Source organism: Geospiza fortis, unplaced genomic scaffold, assembly GCF_000277835.1.
Source record: "Geospiza fortis unplaced genomic scaffold, GeoFor_1.0 scaffold88, whole genome shotgun sequence".
NCBI lineage: Eukaryota > Metazoa > Chordata > Aves > Passeriformes > Thraupidae > Geospiza > Geospiza fortis.
In genome coordinates, this window is record NW_005054434.1 from 669,424 (window position 1) to 675,338 (window position 5,915).

Here is a 5,915-nt window from a genome sequence, read left to right on the forward strand (position 1 = left end):
CTTGCATGGCTTGGAGCCTCCCACCAGACCATGTTGCTCGATGCCCTGTCCAGCATGTCCCTGAACACTTCAGGGATGGGGCATCCACAGCTGCTCTGGGCAGCCTGTGCCAGCGCCTCACCACCCTCAGAGTAGGGAACTTGCTCCTAATATCTAATTTATTATCGAAACCTACTCTCTTACAGTCTGAATCCATCCTCCCCTTGTCTTGTCACTAAATGCCCTTGTAAAAGTCCATCTCTGTTGGTCTTGTAGTCCCCTTTCAGGTGTTGGAAGGCTTAAATGCACATCAACTTATCCCTTCAGTAAATAAAATGATATGCAAGCACGCAGATCCTGATGGAAATAAAAGGAGTAATAAATAATGAGAGAGAAGTGTGAAGGAGTAAACAGAGAAACCAGAGGAAATGGCCAAAGAATAGTTCTGCTGGAATTGTCTGACCCTGATCAGTATAGAGATCAGAGGGGCGAATAAGGAAAATTACAATTTTGCCCTGTTTGCAATGGGTGTGGGAAGTTTGTCCTTTCGGACTGTAAGCGTTTTTGTTTCAAATTAAAAATTAAAAGAAGAAAAAAAGGCATGCTAGTAAGCAGGATAATCCAGTAGATAGATGAAATTGCTTCTTCAGTCAGAAGAAAACCACTCCTGCCTCTGTTCCCATTGCTTCATCAAGCAGCAGCCAAGTGAAATTAAGATTCTGGCAGCTCTGTAGCACTTGCTCATCGTCTGTGGGGGCAGAGACACGAGCTGGAGTCACGGCAATTTCCCTCTGCTGCTGTTGTCATTTCAGGAAGAACCTCAGGCACAGACACAGGGAAATTCACACTCCTCTTTGCTCCATGCCACCCAAGATGATTCTGTACGCAGAAGGAATGAAGAGTAAGATGGCAATGAAGGAGAGACGAGGTACAAACACATGAACTACCCCAGTATAAATCACTGGATAAAATGGAATCTTCTGCAGATCCCAGATCTTAAGTTGGCCGTCACATTCTTTTCCCCAAAGTCCCTGCACAACATCAGTGACATCCTTGTATCCATAATTCTTATTTTGAACACTGCACACAGAACTAAGTTACATGGAAAATTCTTCAGAGCCCCCAGAGAGCTACCTATTTATTTTTTACCTTTGCCACGGCAAAGTCAGTCTGGGAAAATTGATAAATTCTGTGTTTGGCTGTGTTCTTCACCAGCCAAGAGCTCTTCACTATCAGAGCTCTTTCCAGCAGGTTTCCCTCAAAGGCTGTGTCCACCTTTGGTCTTTGTGCTGAACTCTTGAGTTCCTTTTCACTGGACACTTGAACCAACCGAAAGATTTTTTTAATGGGAATCTTTCTGATGGATTGAATCCTTCACACATGTGAAGGATGCTGCTTTGTTAAGTTTAACATTAGGGGAAGGAATAATTGTGGCTGCACTCAGATTTTCCACAACTGACAACGATTTTACTCCCCTGTACTTTTACGTGGAGCAAAAGTATCTGACACAAATTTGGGACAATAATAAAAATATTTATCTGTTCTAAACATTTTACAACTTCAAAGGTAAAGTGTTGACAGTCTGAACTGTGCTGCTCTTCACCTCCCTGGCAGCTGTCAGTGCAGCTGAGCCATAGATCTGTGCAGGAGATAGGGAAATTGTTCTTAGGCTCCTTCTTCTAGGGGCTGAAGGGATGGGAACTGGTTTTACAAGCCCCGTTGCCCTTTATCAGCAGCTTTAGAAGCGAAACTTGCAGCTTTTTGTATCTCAAAAGTGCTGCTCTGCTGTTTGAAGGGCTCACATGTGCCTGCTCTGGACTAAAATTTAGAGACAAACAAGTTCCTTGCTTCTTTCCACATTCTCATTAAATCCCCCCTTTTTGCTCTCACCCTGACGGACAAATGCAAAGAGGTGTAGGTCTTGTGCAACCTAGGAAAGGGTTTTATGAAAAAAAATCATGTGCTGCAACCTTCATGGAAGCACAAGAACATGGGGATGTAAAACCCAGCTGTCTTTCTCAGAATGCACATCCTGCCGGCCTCCTTTGTAGCATAAGGCAAAAATCTGTCTCAGCTCAGTGTTCCTCTTCTGTAGCCTGAAGTGGGTGATAGGAAGAGAAATTGTTTTGGTCTCTCCATCCATGAGTGTTACTTCCATGCTGCTTTCAGTCAGAATGCCTTTTCACATGTTTTTTCCTAGCTGCATCACATGAGAAGCATCTGACCTGGGAGCAAGTTAACAGGCTCTTTGAGCAAAGCCTTGTTCTGTATGTTATGGACATCAAAAATATTTCTGTTTTTTTTTCCTTTTGTTTTTTTTTCAACAGATCTGTGCAGTCATTTCCTTAAAGGATCTCTCCCAGATAATGCAGATTTGTGCTCATTGCCAGGGAAATCACATGCCCAGCTGCATCACAGCTTCATGACTTGGGAGGTTGTTCTGAAGTACACGGGGACATTCTCTGGGATTGCCCCAATGTGTTCCATTTTGGTACTGAGATGTTTATGGTAGGGAAATCTCAGGGAGGTTTTGTCATAAACTGTTGCAGTCCTTCAAATATATCCAAGGAATTGTGACTGTTTTATTTCAGGAGTTGTAAATAATACCCGGAAACAGGACTACTGACACAAATCCAAACAGAGATGACACCATCTGTCAAAATAACATTAAAACCTCCTGTGCTTGCACAGAAGATATGAATAGGGTCAGGCCCAGCACACTGGAGTTTTGTTCTGGAACAGACAGTACTTTCCAGGAGTCTTGCTCAGTTTATTCCACTCCCCAGATCTGCAGTCCCTCAAGGCAAGGTCATTGCTGAGGACCAAAGCTAACATTTTTCTGGTAACTGAAGGAGATCTCATTCATGAGAGGGCTTAGCAAGCAGCCAGGGCTCATGACTGAGCGCCACCTGTGGGCAGGAATCGTGTATTGGCATCACTCTCCCGTGTGGGTTTTAAAGAGTGTTCCCACACTGGTGTATCCCTGATGCCTGCGATGTGAGCAGACAGTTCAGAGTGTGGTGTGTCCTTCTGTCTGAAGCAGAGCTAGGCACAGAGCCAAAGTGCCCTAGACTGTAGGCTGCCTGTAGGGCTGAGCCTTGGAAGCTCAGCTTTGTGCTAAGGGGAGAGCATAAGATGTGTCAGGAACGTTCAGTCAGTACAAATCCCCCGTGGTGTTGCGCAGACCTGAGATCACCTCGTGCTCCATTCCTTCCAGGTCTACAGCACCACAGGAGCTGCGTAGATGGCTTCTTTCTGAAGGGCGTTGAGCTAAATATGAGATTCTCTCAAAACAGACAGGGACAAAGTGTTGGGAAGGGAACAGGAGTTAAATCTGGTGGTGTGCAGTCACAAAGCAGCCAGAGGTGCGCCCAAGTCAATGGAATGCCACCAAAATCTGGCTTTTAGGCACAGGTGCCATCCAGCAGGAGCCCAGTGGGAGTGCCCTGTGCCTGCCTGGGAGCAGAGCTCCTGCTGCCTCAGCATCCCCTGGGCCACGGTTCTTCTCAGACAGCTTCTCCTGCCTCTTTATGTACAAGCTCTGTACAGCTCTGTCGTAAAACTGCCGTAAAGCGCGGCTGCCATAAAGCGCGACTCTCGCCATAAAGCGCGACTGTCGTAAAACTGCCATAAAGTGCGACTGTCGTAAAAGGTGCCGTAAAAGCATAACTGCCGTAAACCGCTACTGTCGTAAAGTGTCGTAAAAAGTGCCGTAAAGCGCGACTGTCGTAAAAGCGGCCGTAAAGCGCGACTGTCGTAAAACTGCCGCAAAGAGCAAGTGTCGTAGAACTGCCGTAAAGCGCGACTGTCGTAAAGGGTGCCATAAAGCGCGACTGTCGTAAAACCGGCCGTAACGCATGACTGTCGTAAAAGCGGTCGTAAATCGCAACTGTCGTAAAAGTGCTGTAAAGCGCGACTGTCATAAAAGGTGTCGTAAAGCGCAACTGCCGTGAAGCCAGTGGTAAAGCGTGACTGTCGTAAAAGGTGCCGTAAAGCTCTGGTTGAGGACACTGCTGCTGCAATATCGAGGTTGGTAACACGCTGGTGTGATAATGGGACAAACTCACTCTGCCCACGACAGAGATCTCTATAAGCAACTCAAGCATTCGTTAAGCTCCATGCCAAGTCAGTTACCGAAACAGGAGTTAAAAAACCTCTTCGAATGGACTTCAATTAATTTCCCAAATGCTGACCAGAGACTTTTGGGACACAGTTGGGATTAAGCTCTTTAATAATAAAAATAAACCACCTCACTGTGGGTGCTGATAGTACCTAAAACTAAGTCTTTAGAGGAGCAGTTCAATGTGTTTCCAAAAATCAAGGTCTTCTAGACTCAGCTTTGTGTCCATTATGGAATCATTTCAGTCTTTTAGCAATGTGCATTCCTCTTCCTCTCTGGTTAAACCTGGAAAAAGGTTTTCCCCCTCCTCCCAGCAGCAGGTTTATTTTCAATGTGGGTAAATAGGCACCCCTGAGCAATGGCCTCAGGGACTCCCTGCCCCTGCTGGCCTCTCCTTGTGCATTTCAGCCCAGCCAGAGAGCCCTGCTGCACCTAAATCGCTTCCTCCGACACGTACAAAACCAAAGTGACTGAACTGATGGAAACCAAACAGAAATGGGCACAGCTCAGACCTGCAGCTCATCCCCACACAACCTTGGACCTTGTGGTTAATGGGGCAGGGAGGCCATGAGCTGTGTCCAGGGCACACTTGAGTGCCTTTCAGAAACGCTGGAGCAGTTTTTGTGGCTGGGCACTGCCTGGGCAGGGGTGTCAGAGCATCCCCACTGCCTCCCTCCCTCCCTGCCCGCCCACCAGGTCATGCCACACCGTCTCACTTGACCCTGTGTCAAGCAATTCTACTTCTTAAATACATTATTAATGTCATTAACTTCGATGTTTGGGAGATTTATGGTTTTTTAAACCCCACCTAAAGCCAAGAGGGGCTTAGAGAGAAGATAATCACTGCTGGGACAGAAAGACAAATAGGCCAGAGGGGATCATTCTGATGCTCTTGTCTGATCTCTTGCCACCTCCCAGCAAGGTCTGAGCAGTCTGCAGTGAATAAAGTCTGATCTTACACTCCTAAGAACACCTGACCCTAAAATGCCAGGTCTTTGACAAAGGGCCACCTCCTGTGGGGTGGATGTCCCAGGAATGGAAGTATGGAAGTCAATACCAGACAAAGAGGCTCTACATATTATTATTAACAAAAAAAAATACTTGAGAGGCCAATATTCAATATGCATCAAATTCATAGATTCAAGTTTTTCCCATTATTTTAAGAAGTTAATCCCAGCTCCCAGCCACCACTGAATGGCCAGAAGAAGGCAAGAACACCAGGGACCAAGGTCAGACTTCTCTGAGCAACATCTTCCAGAGCCTCACCACCCTCACAGTGAAGAATTTCTCCCCAATATCCAATTTCAAACATTCCTTTGTCAGTTTCAAGTCATTCCTCCTTGTCCTACAACTGCATGTGCCTGTAAAAAGTCCCTCTCCAGCTCCTCCGTACCCCTTTAGGTGCTGGAAGGTGTTCCAAGTTAGAACAGGGGTTCTGCTCCCTGGTTCCTTCTCTTCTCCAGGCTGAGCAGCTCCAGCTCCCTCACGCTGCCTTCACGGCAGAGGGCTCCATCCCTGTGATCCCCTGCAGGACCCTGCTCTGGCCTCACCCTACGCATGCGACGTAGCTCTGCGCAAACAGCGTAGCCCAGCACCGTAGTCTTGCGCATGCGCCGTAGCCCAGTACAAGCGCGGGAGTCCTGCGCATGCGCCGTAGCACTGCGCAAACGGCGTAACCCTGCGCAAAGGGCGTAGCCCAGCGCCGTAGTCTTGCGCATGCACCGTAGCCCGGTGCAAGAGCCGGAGTCCGGCGCATGCGCCGTAGCACTGCGCAACCACCGGAGCTAGCGCCGGACCCCGGCGCACGCGGCGGAGG